Here is a 15,020-nt window from a genome sequence, read left to right on the forward strand (position 1 = left end):
TTTCTCCAAGCATACTTTTCCTCATTGGATCCTTAAAATAATTCAGTGCTAGGCAGTATGCCAGAGTCTTCCCCACACTACCCCCCAAGTGATATTTATCTTTGTGTTTTCACACAAACAGACCCTGAGAGGTAATAAGTTTTTCCTTTGACCTGTCTTGTTTTCCACAACATTATCCAGAGAAGCAGATTTATCAGTGACTGAAAATGGAATAGAGTACACAGGGGAAATTGGAGAAGAGGCATTTTATATCCACTGAAATGTGTATAGTCACCTTATTAATTACCAAAAAATATCTCAGCACTAAAGATAAGTGACATGGTTACCAACTTACTAATTAGAGAACTCGACAGGAGGCTAAGTGATGTGACCATCTCATTCCAGATTGCAATTCACAATTAGAAAAACAACTTCCAGTACCTGCCACAGAATTAGTAGAGAGTCATTATAAGCCATTCTACACCCCTGTGACCTCAAAGCATACAGTGGGAAGTGATGGTCATAAAAGCATGATGATTCACAAGACGTGACAAGATATTCAGCATCAATTTGGTATCGAATGTACTTGCATCTCCAGTTATTCATCACTCTTCCCATTTCCCCAACTCAGTCCTGTTTCTCCCCCCAAAAACAGTAGCTAGTATTTATAGTTTTATGATGTACTAACCATTGTTCGAAGCACTTTTCATGTACTAGTCACTGAATTATCCCAACAGCTCTATGAGTAGGTGCTATTTTTTTGCATATTCATTTACAGATGAAATGGCCATGACACAAATAGATTAGGTAATGTACCCAGTTGGCACATGGCTGGTGAGTGTGACAGCAGACTTTCAAGCCCAAGCCATCTGGAATCAGAGCCTTTGTTCTCTGTTCTTGTAGCCACTAGGCTAGACCGTCTCTATTTTTATTTCAGATCAGAATCACCTCTTTTCTGCAATATTACAGCAGCTTCTTAACTGTTAAATTTACCATTTATTTACCATTAAATTTACCTCTTTTCACACAATTCTCTTACTATAAAAATAATAGATGACCACACTTTCTAGGTAAAAAAGTAAAATAGCATGAATAAGACAAAATTCCATTTGGCCACCAGCTGCCCTCCCAAGTTTCTCCCTAAGTTCTGGTGTGTCTCCTCCTAGATGTTTTTCTGCATATTTATGTGCCTTTAAAAATATGCAGTAATGTTTAACAGAATTTTTTTAATAAATCTGCAAATTGTATTTTTTATTCATCTCTATATCTTCAAGAGCATTCTAAATCAAAACACTGTGACCTTTACAAGAAAAACACATTCCCTTTCTTGAAAAACTACCCCCATTCCAAAATAAAGATATCATAACCCTATTGAAGGGTTTTAGTATCATTTTATCTATTTATTTATTTTTTCTTTTAAGTAGGCTCCACACCCAGTGTGGAGCCCAACACAGGGCCTGAACTCATGACCCTGAGATCAAGACCTGAACTGAGATCAAGAGTCAGACACTTAACCAACTGAGGCACCCAGGTGCCCCAGTATCATTTTAGTAATCAATGGAATCAAGGAAAGTCCTCCAAAGGGGAAGACCAGAAAAAAAAAAAAAATTAAAGGAGTAACAAGTTGAATGGTACACACTCAGAAGGATGAAGAGGATCGTTTTATAGCAGCTAATACATAGGTGAAACAATCCATGGGTTTTTCCATGCAGTGAGGCCAGATTCACTTTTTGATAAAGTCTGTGTAGATCACCAGAACATTCTGTTTCCTTGTGCATCTCATTATTGCAGCAACCTGGCACATTGGAATAAGATTATAGTTCCACTCACTGATCTAAAGTTTTCATGTCTTGAATATGTTTACCTCCTAACTTGTGTGCTATTTCTCGAGTGTAAGCTCATGAAGACTGGAGTTACATCTCTCTTATTTCCTGCTGCCCATGGCATGCAGTTGGAGCTCTGCAGATATTTATCTGAATGAGAGAATGAAGCCAAAGATGTATGGCTAATTCTGATGATCAAGGTTCCATGAATTCTAGATTTGATTTTTTTTCAAGCCTTAGAAAACAGGATGATTTGATCACCCTGGCCATGGCACATTGATCTAAACAGTTATAGATCCGCAGCAGACATTAATAGCAACTCATCTAAATAATACTCTCTGTGGCAGAGTAGAAAGAGCATATGCTTTAGAGTCAGTCACCTGAGTTCAAAAACATCTCCACAGTATGCATGCTGTGTGACCTCCAACAATTTTCTTAACCTCTCTTCAGTTTCCTGAAATAAAACTTTTAGGATTTAGCGAGGACTAGATGAAAAATAACATGTGTTAAAGCATCTAATGATATGTAGGACATTAAGTAAGTGTTGGGTAAATGTCACCCTGCACCTATTTCTCCTTCCACCCATTCACTGCCCCCTTATTAATAATAAGACTTGGAGTTCATTTACCCTGATAAGCATTCCTCTTCTCTCGTTTCCATTTGTGGCTATCAGGCAATGATTTTTTTTTTTTCCTCTTCCAGGGCTGACCTCCTGTTTTGTTGGAATCAGTCCCAGGGTTCGGGCTCTAAAGATTGCTTTGGACTGTGAAGCATTGAGTCAATTCCAAGCGCTGTAGCACATAATGGCTCTGGACTTTGGGAAAAAAAATCCAAATTATTGTAGCTATTTTATGGAGTGAAATATATATCCAGAAGTTTATAATAGGGTTATCAAATACAGTGTTCTAAAACCCCCAAATCATCCAAAAATTACTTATCTCCTCATAGAAATAAGTTGCTATGTTGAGTATTAAAACAGACACCTTGCTCTGGAGCCTAAAGTTTTCTCCAAAGGTCCCACAATTCTAATTTCAAAACTGAATATGATTCAAATAGGGAAAGATAGAATCTTTAACTTTCACCAGATTTAGACTTTCACCCTGTGATACTCTTTATCCAACTCCCACCATTTCTGCTACTTCAAATTCTTTGGGATCTACCTAAAAGCCCCGTATTTACAGAGTCTTAGAGTCTCAGAAACACTTGCATTTATTCTCTCAGGTACACACCCTAACAAGTCATCTCAGGGCTTTAAGAAGAATTTAAGGAGACTCAGCTGACCACAGTCCTTTCCATATTAAAAGTCTTACTCGTCTCCAGCATTTAAGAATGTCTTCCCACAAATCATTGGGGCAGATCTATTGGGTCAGTACCTGAAAGATCTCCCAGCAATTAGACATGTCTTTAAAGCATCATATCCATTACTTTTCCTTCATCCTGCATTATAACCCCAAACAACCTTCACCGCTTGATGAAAGCAGTGTTTCTACTATCCTGGTTAGGTTCCAACCACAGCCTTGGAGTGGAGATCAGTCTGAGCAACTTATAAATCTTGTGTCAAAGCATGAATCAAGTCCTTGCTTTGACACATGGGGAGCTGGAGTATTTTCTTCACGTGCCCTTGGCCTAAAGATTACATCTTTTCCTCAAAGACTTAACAAGAGCCACCCAGTTAGAATTATATTCAATAGGATTAGCTAAACATACTACACCCCAAAGACCCGTAGCAGCTGGATGACTATACCACAGCACACCTATTTGTGAGTGCTGATCTCAGAGTTCTTTATTCACATAAAGTTCAAAACCCTGAGTAATTCTCACATCACTCATGCTTCATCACAAAAGAACCCCGAAGTAGAAATTAACAGCTAGATGGGCCTGAATAGACCTCGGGAGAACTACATTTTCTCAATTCTTGATTCCAAGATTATTTTTTTGGTCTAAGTACACAGCTAAGATATGCGTTTAGCTCATCCACAGCTTGCTGTGAGCTTTTGCTATGTTCAGTAACCACCATGCAAATTTCATGGAGAGGCCAATGGAGAGAATCAAACCAGTTGGAGGAAGCTAGTTTCACACAAATATCATCGGGAGGTGGGGTGGATGAAAAACAAGGAAGTAAATAAATGTATAAACTAACTAAAAAGTATTTTCTGGGAAGAGGGGCTGGGGAATCCAATCAGGAGAGTTATTTCAGTACCTAGATCTTTCCACTGCCTGGATCATTCTTCATGTGTCATATGTCTTTCCAAGGCTCAGTGTCTGCACTGAAAAATGCCCAACAATCTTAAAGTGCAGTGCATTTTGACATTGTTAGTCCTTAAAGCAGCTTGTTCAAGTACCTTAATTCTCTAAAGATGGAAAAGAGACAAACAGAAATGCAGGCTATAAAATTCATCCTTGGAATATTTCATCAGCTTACTGGATAACTCTACTATTCCATTAGCAATAAGGTAAAGCAAAGATGAAAACATTAACTAAACATAGACACATTTCAAACTGACCAAAAACTCAGCCCAGATAAGATTGTAAACTAAAATTTAGATCTCTTCTCTCTTCTTTTTCTTAATTTTTTTGTTTATTTTTCATCTTTTTCTCTCTTTCTCTTTCAAAGGGCAAATTTACTCCAACCCCAACACTAGTTAAACCACAAAATCACTTAAATTACAGTGGTGAAATCAAAGCTTTGCTCTGGATATTGGGAGCTGAGATCTATTTTGCTACATATCTTGTAAAATCATCCACCATTCCAAGGAAATCCAGGGATAGCATTGTTTCTTCTTTGACCATGCAACAAATTTTAAACTCTCTGTCATTTCATCGCCACCTTTCTCCTGGTGGTGAGAAGTGGGCCTGGGAGGGGCGGGGCAGAGATTGGGAAATTGGTCAGCGGAGCATTTTTTCATGCCTCAATTAAAAACGCTCATTAGATACAAGACATTCCTTAGATGCTACAAAATTATGTCAAATCCTTATAACAAACTTGTTAGTTTTGAAGGGAGGTCACTCCCATTTTAAATGGGGTTCTTCAGATTTGCTATTTGGTATTGCTGAAACCAAAAGAGCTTAAGGGGGGAATAAAAAAGCAAAAAACAGAAAACATGGACAGTTTGAACATATCAGCAACTGTTCAAGGCCAAAGACTAAGATAAACACATAGTAGACACAAATCTCCTTCTCATCTAGAAGTCAGCATAAAACACTTTGGGGGGAGTTAGAATGATCTGCTTATGATACCAACTCTAGAAGTCTGCCGGCTGACACCCACATTGGTAATACCTTATTCACTAGTTCCTTACAACCAACAAGATCCACTTTAGCCCTGCCTACCCCAAATGGTCCAAAATGCCCTATGGGAAATCATGCAAGTTTCTCTTCTTAAGAACAGCCACCAAAAAAAAGGTAAAAAAAAAACCCTCTGACCAGAAGAATTGGGTCACAGGATGAGAGGATGAGAGAGACACCATTCTCTTGAATGTCATTAATTCTTGATTTTTAAGGAAACATGGTTCCCATTAGGCCTAAGAGAGTTTCTTAAATGTGACCTACATTCAAGCATAATTATCTTTCTTTCCCAATTGGCAAACATATACTGCATAACCTCGTTATAAAATCCCATAATTAATACAGTTTTGAATGTCATGAGCCAGATTATCTGACCTAAAATGTAGTAACATATATAATAGTTGAAGACAACTGGAATAGTCTGACTCTACCTGAGCCCTGCTCCCGATGTTTTGAAACAACAGCTCTTCCTTTATGCAACATGACACATTTTATCAGTGGAAGGTCTCGATAAGTTCACTGAGAGAAGTTAAGAATGCTACATTCTTATCAAACATTCAGGAATAGCTTTAAACAGTATTTGAAAAGTACAACCAAGATGAAAACTAAGCATTTCACATGAAACTTTATGGGAATAGAGATTTATTCTGTAGACAGATTAAATTATTTATTTACACTGTTGGACTTACTGGGTTTTATCAAGTAGCATGTAGGAGACACGGTGAGGCTTAGGAGGAAAAGCACTGGAAGGTTTGGATCTAAATCCAGGCTAGTGCTCGCCAGCTCTATGATCTTAAGCTTGTCACTCGACTCTCTCATCAGTGAAATGAAAGAGCAATACCTATTTCACAGTGTGATTTTAAAGAACAAATATAAACATTTGAAGGAATTTATACCTCAAAAGGATTAAACAAATGTTTGACTTGCTATTATACCTTCTAATTTTAAGAACATAGCCAAAGAAAGGACATATACTAAAAGACCTATTAAACATGTCCACTGAAAATACAGGTTTACAAATGATGTGGGCTATAAATAAGTACTGAATATACATCTAGAAATTTCCGATCACACAAATGTGCCTTCACAAAATAACACGAACTTCCAGATAAAGATGGCAAGTCTTGCACATGTATTTATATTCTCTTCTATCCAGAAACCCATTAAAATGTCAGTAAAGGACTGCAAATAAGTATAAACTCATAAGATAAAATAAGAGTAAGAAGTGGCCATTAGCTGATAAAAAATTTCAACAAATTTTTGGAAGATGACAAGTGAATGTAGACATGATAACAGATGAAAGGCATCCAAAGAGGTTAGCTTAGAGTAAAATAAAGGAAGGCGAGGTGGTGTAGTAACAGAAATGGAGATAAAGCTGCCTAGAAGAACCACTGAGATACTCAGAATTCTGATAACTCAGACATAGTAGCGGTGGGAGTGACACATAAGACTGAAAAATAGGGGAAATCAGTCAAATCTCTGTTTATGGGATAGCTGATTTCACCACTATGTAAGTCATAACCCCAGTCATGATGTTTGCTTCACTCTAAAATGTGAACAGAGAACCAATGATTTCCATACATTTGAGATTCTGAATTTGTTTATCAAACAAATAGGAAATACTGATTCTAAAATAAAAAGAATATGAAAACAGATGTTTTTACAGAAATTCTAACATCCTTAGAAAGATCCAAGAATACATTGCATCCATTGGACAAGAAAAGGGTACTGTGAAAAAAGGACAAACAGATTAAGAAGGAAACTTGACTTTAAAAAAATATGATTGCCAAAAGGAAAAAGAAAAAATGTAGGATATATAATTAAGAAAATCTCTCAGAATGTAAAATAAAAATAGGCAAAAGGATCAAACGAGGAGGACCAATAGATAATTAGTAGGAATTATGAAAAATAAGTAGCAAAACTGAGTGGGAAGAAATTGTTAATTTGAATGATGAAAGAGAATTTGGGATAGCTGAATGACTTAAGACTTTAGACAGGAATAGCCCATCAGTGACTGTAAAAAGACCTCCATCTAGGATTACTGCTGGAAGAAAAAAACAGAAAGAAAAAGCAGATTGGGTAGCTACACTTATTGTGGTGAGCATTGAGTAATGTATAGAATTGTTGAGTCAATATGTTGTACACCTGAAACCAATATAGCATTGTTTGTCAATTACTTCAATAACATATAAAAAGAAAAATCAGATTATCAAAGAATGAGAACCAAGCTGGCATTAAACTTCATATCAGCAGTCCTGGATGGTCAAGAAAAAGGAACAATGCCTTTAAAATTCTGGGGGAAGTTATTTTTAAACTGTATTTTCTATACCTAATTAAACTATTATTCAAGTGTGAACATAGATCACACTTGTATGTGCTGATTTTCATACATTCAAAACATCAGAACAGTGACATCTCACATACAATTTCTTGGGAATTTTGTCAAGTATGTACTGCAGCAAAAAGAAGTAAACAAAGAAATCAGAAGACTTGAGTTCCAAAAATGAGGAAATAGAGCAAAAAAAAAAAAAAAAGCTAATACCAAGATGATCACTGTGTAGCAGGCCTATAGAACAAGTACGGACAAGATTAGCAAGATGAAGAGGCTCAGAAGAAAGAAGTTTCTGGAAAAATTTTAACAAAATCTCTGCATGGACAAAAAAAAATGAGAACACAATAGAGGCAGGTAGTATAAGAAAAAAAGGCAATTAGAAACTCCAGTAAAATTAAAAGCTGTACAAGAAGTATCAAAACAATATACTATGTAACACTGCAATAAACAATATGGAGTCCCAGTGTAAACACCATTTATTGGTGTACAATTTTAGAATCAACCTATAGACAAAGATGGTAGAATTTGATTAGAGAGCAGAAAGCAAATGTTAATACCCTCAATACTGTAGAGGTCCAGGTTACAATAAGTGAGATGGAGAAGTGGGAAAGAAGGACAAAAACAGTGGGGATGCAAATTGTCAATTATTAAAGGAATAAGTATTTTATCTAAAATTGCATAGGTAACTAATAAATATCTGAAGCAGAGATATGACTAACAAGAGGTATTGGGTGGCTTGAGTTACAATCTCATCTATCAGCCTAGGAAGACAATGTATAGTATCTAAAACTAAGAGCCCAAGAATGAGCAGTACAAGAATATTGTTTAGAGATACAGAGGTAAATAACAAAAAGAAATGCTATAAAAGTTAAAAGTCACATCTGAAAAGACACTGAAGATAAGGAGTGCTACAGGAGACTATTGTTTGTCAGCATAAAAGCTTCTAACTTTTGTTGTTATATGCACTTTTTGCTTTGATAAAAATTTTTAAATTATTAATATAAAAATCCAAGTGTATACATTTTATCTAGAATGCAGAATCCACCACTATACACAAGTTGATCAAATTTATGTAAAAACGAAATGACAAAGTATTCTTCTACAACATATTTAATTATATTTAATGCTGAACTGATTCCAGAATGGAGAGATGCTCAATTTTGATAAACAGTCCCTAACAAACACTCGAGTGTTCCAAACCCAAGATGTAGAGTATCTTTAAATATCCCCTCCATTCGGAGACATCTGTGCTCATCGATTTACAATGTGCACAGACTGCCTGATTATTTTATTATGTCATTTGCTACTGCAGGAATTATTCATGCCCATTCACCAGCAAGCTGAGAACACATGGGGCTGATGTGTTGATTGCAGAACCCTAAACCTAACGTGGATATAAGGACTTGGTTGATTTAGAGGCAGATTCCATTCCCCTTCCACCACCCCTATTCATCTGCCTTCATATACAGTTACCACCAGGAGCTACAGGTGCATTTTGCGGGGCATGTCCTTTGTGAGCAGCAGAGAACAAAGGGAATTTCCTGCAAAATGATGCTGAAACATGATCATTGATGTATATTATCTTGGCAGCACCTTGCCTATTGAATATCATCCCTGGCTATTATTCAGATAATTGTTCTCTTTGGATTGGTAGGACAAAGATGAGAAGTCCACTTAAGTGCTCAAACAGTACCCTCTGCTGGTTGAGTTTGAGCTGAAGATTTGATTTGTAGCAGGGCTGAGACACTGACAATACACGGACAAGAGAGAAGGGAAAGCAAGGTGAAAACCACAGACCAGGAGGTAAAAGGCAAACACAAATAAAAACTGGCTAATTTTAGTGACATCTAAGGAAACGGACATTTTAGGCATCATGCCACATAGTTGATGCATGTGTACTTAGTCAAATCTTAACAGAATACATTGTTCTCACAAAAAGGATATATTAAAGAAAGATTTTTGCATATGACATTCAAATTCTCTGCTTTGCAAAACAGTCCACAAGTTCCCCCAGTGAGTTTTTCTCGGGCTCTGAACAGGTGACATGACTTCCACCCTGGCTTTCAAGAACGGATTAACCATGAAAAACAAGTGGTTTCTTGCATCACAGCCTAGGGTTCTTACACCATACCAAAGATGTCTGCATGACTTAACCTGTTTATAAATGTATGGGGCGCCTGGGTGGTTCAGTCGTTAAGCATCTGCCTTCAGCTCAGGTCAAGATCCCGGGGTCCTGGGATCAAGTCCCGCATCGGGCTTCCTGCTCAACAAGGAGCCTGCTTCTCCCTCTGCCTCTCCCCCAGCTTGTGCTTTCTCTCTCTCTCTCTCTGTCAAATAAATAAATAAAATCTTTAAAAATTTAAAAAATAAATAGATAAATGCTTATAAATGTTTAGAAAAAAATCAAAACTAATTTTTTGCCATCTTGGTTTGGAGATGTTAAGATTAATTTATCTGACCAAGGAAGGAATGGGTACACGTATGTCTCCGGAGCAGGGCTATCTTATGATCTATTTTGCTTAGTGTAGTAGAAATGCTTAATAAATTGAATAACAATTAAAAACTGATGCAGTATTATGACATTTAGGGGCACAGAACCAGCATTTTGTATACATTTGACTATGTATCAATCGAAGCTTCAGCTCTCCGTGCTTTCTTCGGTGGTGGGATTTGCGATATGTAAAGTACATCCCATTCTCACTAAGTATTTGCAGTCATTTGCACCGAGAAAAAAGTCAACGTTTCCTCCGAGGTAGGAGTGGGGGGAATTTAAATGCCCACGGCACCAAGACATGGCCCCTGAGTGGCAGACTCTGAGTTTGAGGAAAAGCACAGGGTTTTCTCAGTCTATCTTTCATTCGGGATAAAGACAGGGATACAGAGAAAAACTCCACCGCGAGGAAAGCAACAGAGCAAACAAGATGACAAGTGGTAGCTGAGGGGGTGTGAAGACACCACGGAGGAGGAGCACTGAGGAAGCGGAGAGTGTGCACCCCACCTAAGGGGCTCAGACGCTCGGCGTTTGTCACTGTGGCACGAAGCCCTGAGGGCCAAGGGGTGCCAGGGCTTAGGCTTTTTTGAGAAGAGCTTCAAGTCAGAATATTTATACATTTCCTCTGGGAGGCTCAAATGTTACCAGAAGAATCTGTGAGCCAAAACAAATATCTACAAACTAAATTTATCCCACAGGCCAGCAGTGTCTAATGACCAAAGACTAAAAATTCTTTCCTCCTGCTTCAGGGCCTTTGCACAAGTCCTTTATTCTGCCCATAATTCTCTCCTCCTATTTCCCTTCTCTTCCTCCTGGTCAATTACACTCATCCCTCTGGTCTTTACTCAATTGCCACTGATTCCAAAAAGTCTTCCCCGGTCTGGTAGATTAGATTGGGCCCCCTTGTGCCATGATCTCCTGCTCTCCCACCATCCTTTGCCTTTCCACTGTAGCACAGAGCACACTTTATAATTATATGTTTATTTGTGAACAGATTTGATTTTTTTCCTCCTCTACCATGCAGGCAGAGGCCATCTCTCTTTTGTTCAGGAGGACATTGTTCATCTTTCTTTTTTAAATATTTATTTATTTATATGATAGAGAGAGAGAGCACAAGCAGGGGGAGTGTCAGGCAGAGGGAGAGGAAGAAGCAGGCTCCCCAGTGAGCAGGGAGCCCAATGCAGGGCTCAACCCCAGGACCCTGAGATCATCACCTGAGCCAAAGGCAGACGCTTAACTGACTGAGCCACCCAGGCGCCCCTGGAGGACGTTGTTCATCTTAAAATAGGCCTTGGTCGATAATTGTTAAATAAATGGGTAATGGCTTCAAAGTAACTCTTCATAGGTGTAGCTGAACCGCTTATCTATGGTAATATTACAGGAACCCTTAGATTTGGGCTTTGGAGGCAGAAAGCTCTGGATTTAAACCCCAGATAGTCCACCTCCTGTCTGGGTGATGTTAACTAGTTGCTAAACCTCCCAGAGTCTGTTTCCTCCTTTAAAAAGTGGGACCTCATAGGTTTGTGCAGAGGACTAAAGATGATGCTTCGCAGCGCTAATGCACAGTAGATGCTCAAAAATGTGAATTATTATCATTATCACTCCTACTAACAGTTGGCTTGCTCACGTAGCTTGTCTTCTTGCGCTCCGGGAGCAGTGGTGAGGGCTTGGCAAATCTGAGCTCACAGGCCCACAGCTGTGCCTCTGACCTCAGGACAACACTCTTCCAACTAGCAGCAGCATTCTCCCACCAACCCAACTAATCAGTATTCAGAGAAATCAGGCCTGAAAGAGGTCTTACAATCCAGTGTCTTAATCATAGATTTTTTTTTTTAAGTCAGAAAGATATATTCACCACGGATTTTTCCTGATTATGTAATTGATCTTAACCCCTTAAGAATGCTTGATATATATCTTAGGCACCCAGGGCCAGGAATGAGTTACAAACTTAAGATGGGTCAATGGACATATTATCCCTAAGGTCAGATGCATGATTTCTCGATCTACAATATCTGGGAAAGAGGCACCGTGGTGTGTGTCATGGAAAGCAGGTCAGGTTGGATCCAGACTCACATGGATTCAAATTTTTTGTTCACCGACCAGCTCTGTGATCTTGGCCAAATCATTGGGCCTCACCTGTAAAACTAACCCCATAATATCTGCTTGGAGGATTGTGTTGAAGATTACAGATAATATGTGGAAAGAGCCCGGCATGGAAGTAATGCTCAATGAAAGACAGTGATGTAGTAAAAGGGAAATCGAGCATTGAACTCATTCCCTCCCCCAACTGCCTAAAGTGAAATTCTATTTAATTTACACAAGATCGCACAAACCATAGCAGGCCGGATTGTCTACTGTAAATTGTAGGATTTCAACCTTACAGTGGGTGAAATAAAACAATCTTTGGGAACTTTAGGACCATTGATATACTGGGCCAGAAGTTTGACTGCTAGGTACACAGCTCTTTGTCCTCTATATTCCCAGGAATGTGAGCCTGGGAAACCAGCACCCTGTCGCCCTGTCCCACCATAATCCCTGCTTGCAGCATTTACCCTCCTAAAATCAGGCTGGCCTGGATGTGCCTCGTTTCTATACTTCTTCGTAACAAAATGTCCATGAGTTTCTCCCTTCATCTTTTTTTTTTTTTTTTAATATGTCACACTGGCTTCCCTGGCCCTTTGCCTCCCTGACAAATTGACCGTGATACCGGTTATCATTCATAGTTTTCCATCCCAGGCTTCCCCGGTTCTTGGTTCTACCCACGCAGGAGCACTCCCTGAGTCTGATTGGGGTACCTGTTTGTCATCCAGACTGAGAACACAGGACCTTTGTCTGATGGATGTTTGTTTTCCCAACAACTGGTACGTAGTAAGTGTTCCTATCCACCCACAAAAGAAGCTAATTATGGCTGATTTAAGCAAGAAAAGAATTTATTCAAAGGCTTTTGGGTAGTTCCCAGAGTCTCCCAGAAGCCTGAAGATCCAGACTTTAGATCTGTGTGGCTAGAAACAAGGCCCCCAAGAGCACCAGATGAATGATACTGATCGGGCAAAAAGATACTTCTGCTCTCTCTCCTTCTATTCTTTGGTAACAACTTCCCAATTAAAAATCCAGAACGGTTCTCCATGCCTGCCGGCAAGGGAGGTAAGAAAGTTGATAATCTAGCACTTTCAGCCTCTCACAGGAGACATGGCCTCCTGCCCAGCAAGACTAAAAGCTCAAGAATTCCTACATAGGATAAGGGTCAAATGTGGGGGCAATCAAAATTAAAATACAGCAAATCATTATTGCACCTACTTCTTAGCATTGACTAGAGTCCAACTCCTCTTGTGGTTGGGTTTTCTTAGCACTCACCACGGCTCCAGAAAATCACAGTGCTCTGCTCACTGCCTGTTTGTTGGAAGAAATAAATGAACAGTGACTCTAAGGCCACATAGTTTCTTTCTTCCTGGGCTCCCATGACATCCACCCCGATTCTTCCTTTTGTCCTGAACTTTTCAAGTGTTCCTGACTCTCCATGGCCCACAGAGCTGAGGCTAAGCACAGCAAGCTGTGGGTACAGTCACCACCCTCGCTCCCTTTCCTTCAGCACAGCCGGCTCCAGCCCCACAGCTGCCTGGCTAGCCCCTCGATGGCTTTGGCTGCCCTTTGTCGTCATTCCCTCGCCCTTTGGACCTGACGACTGCATTTGGCTCACTTACTTTTTGACCCTGAATACTTCACAGTGTTTCTCAACAGCAGCACTGTTAGCGTTCCGTGCAAAACACTTCTTTGCTGAGCTGAACTGCCCCTTATACTACAGATTCTGCACCCTTCCTGGCCATGCTCATTTAAGGTAGGGACTCCTCTACAGTCTCGGTGACAACCAAAAAATGGATACAACTTTGCAAACTGACCCTAGTCTGTGGTGGGGAGTGGGGGCATAGCACCATCCCTGATCCCCGGGGAGAAGCACCACCGTGTAAAGACCGCTCATACATACCACCTGCTTGCTCCCTGGCTGGATCCCAGCCTCCCGGCCCTGCAGCTCGGGACTTGAACCCAGCGAGCTGCCCACCTGGCCAGGAGAATTCCACATCCCCTTGGAGGGGGAAGCTTGTTGATCAAAACTGACATTGGGAGGAATTATCAAATGATAAGAGAACAGAGTCGGATGGAACTGGACTTTGTATCCCTACTCTTCTGTGGGATATGGGCAAACAATTTAATTACTCTGAGCTCAAGTTTCTTCACTTGTAAAATGGGGAGTGTTTTAGGTCAGGTTCCCTAGGAGTAGAACTTGATTTGGAGACTTCTCTTCAAGCAGTGTATTGGGAGAGTATTCTCCAGAGAAGGAGAGTGGGTGAAGCAGGACAGGGCAGGAAAAAGCCAAACAAGGAAACTCTGAAGCATAAAATAACATCAGAGTTAGTGCAGCCTTGAGATAAAGGAACTGGCTTTTTGTACCCCCCGGGTTAGTCAGGCGTTGGCTGAGGTCTGGGTGGGGAGGCGGTTACCATTGGCCAAGGGAAGCTGTCCCTTCCCCATCCCCAAGGATGTGGCAGTAAATGGTTAATCAGCCATCTCTCAGGGCAGCCAGGGGATGGGTGAGCGGCAGTAAAAGGGATCTGGGCAGGGCATCCATTACGGGAAATGATAATACATACCTCGAGAAATATGGTTGTATGGTTAGCACCATGTTTAGTACACAGTGAGTGTTCAGCAAATGGTTTTATTGAGTGGAGTGGCATGAATCTCTAGCAGGTGTGGTGGGGGCGTTATAGGCAAGGTCACCAGTCAGGAGTCTATCAAGTTCTCATTCCCTCTCAGGAGCCCACAGCTTCCCCAGCCTAACCCTCACCCTGACGGACTCCCACTAGCCTCTGTGCCCTGCGAAATGTCTATTATTTCCCATTTTCACAATGCATAGAATGCACAAGTCTTAGAATGCCAAAAAACATAAATGAGGAATCATTAAAGGAAGTTGGTTGTCCAAGCCCTCAGAGCTTTCCGGAGATACAAGGTGGGTGGATTTGCATAAAGAGAGATATTCTTTCTTCTATTGGGAGGGGGAGAAGAGACGGAAGGAAGGAAGGAAGGAAGGAAGGAAGGAAGGAAGGAAGGAAGGAAG

This window comes from Phoca vitulina, unplaced genomic scaffold (assembly GCF_004348235.1).
Source record: "Phoca vitulina isolate PV1807 unplaced genomic scaffold, GSC_HSeal_1.0 scaffold19, whole genome shotgun sequence".
In the NCBI taxonomy this organism is placed as follows: domain Eukaryota; kingdom Metazoa; phylum Chordata; class Mammalia; order Carnivora; family Phocidae; genus Phoca; species Phoca vitulina.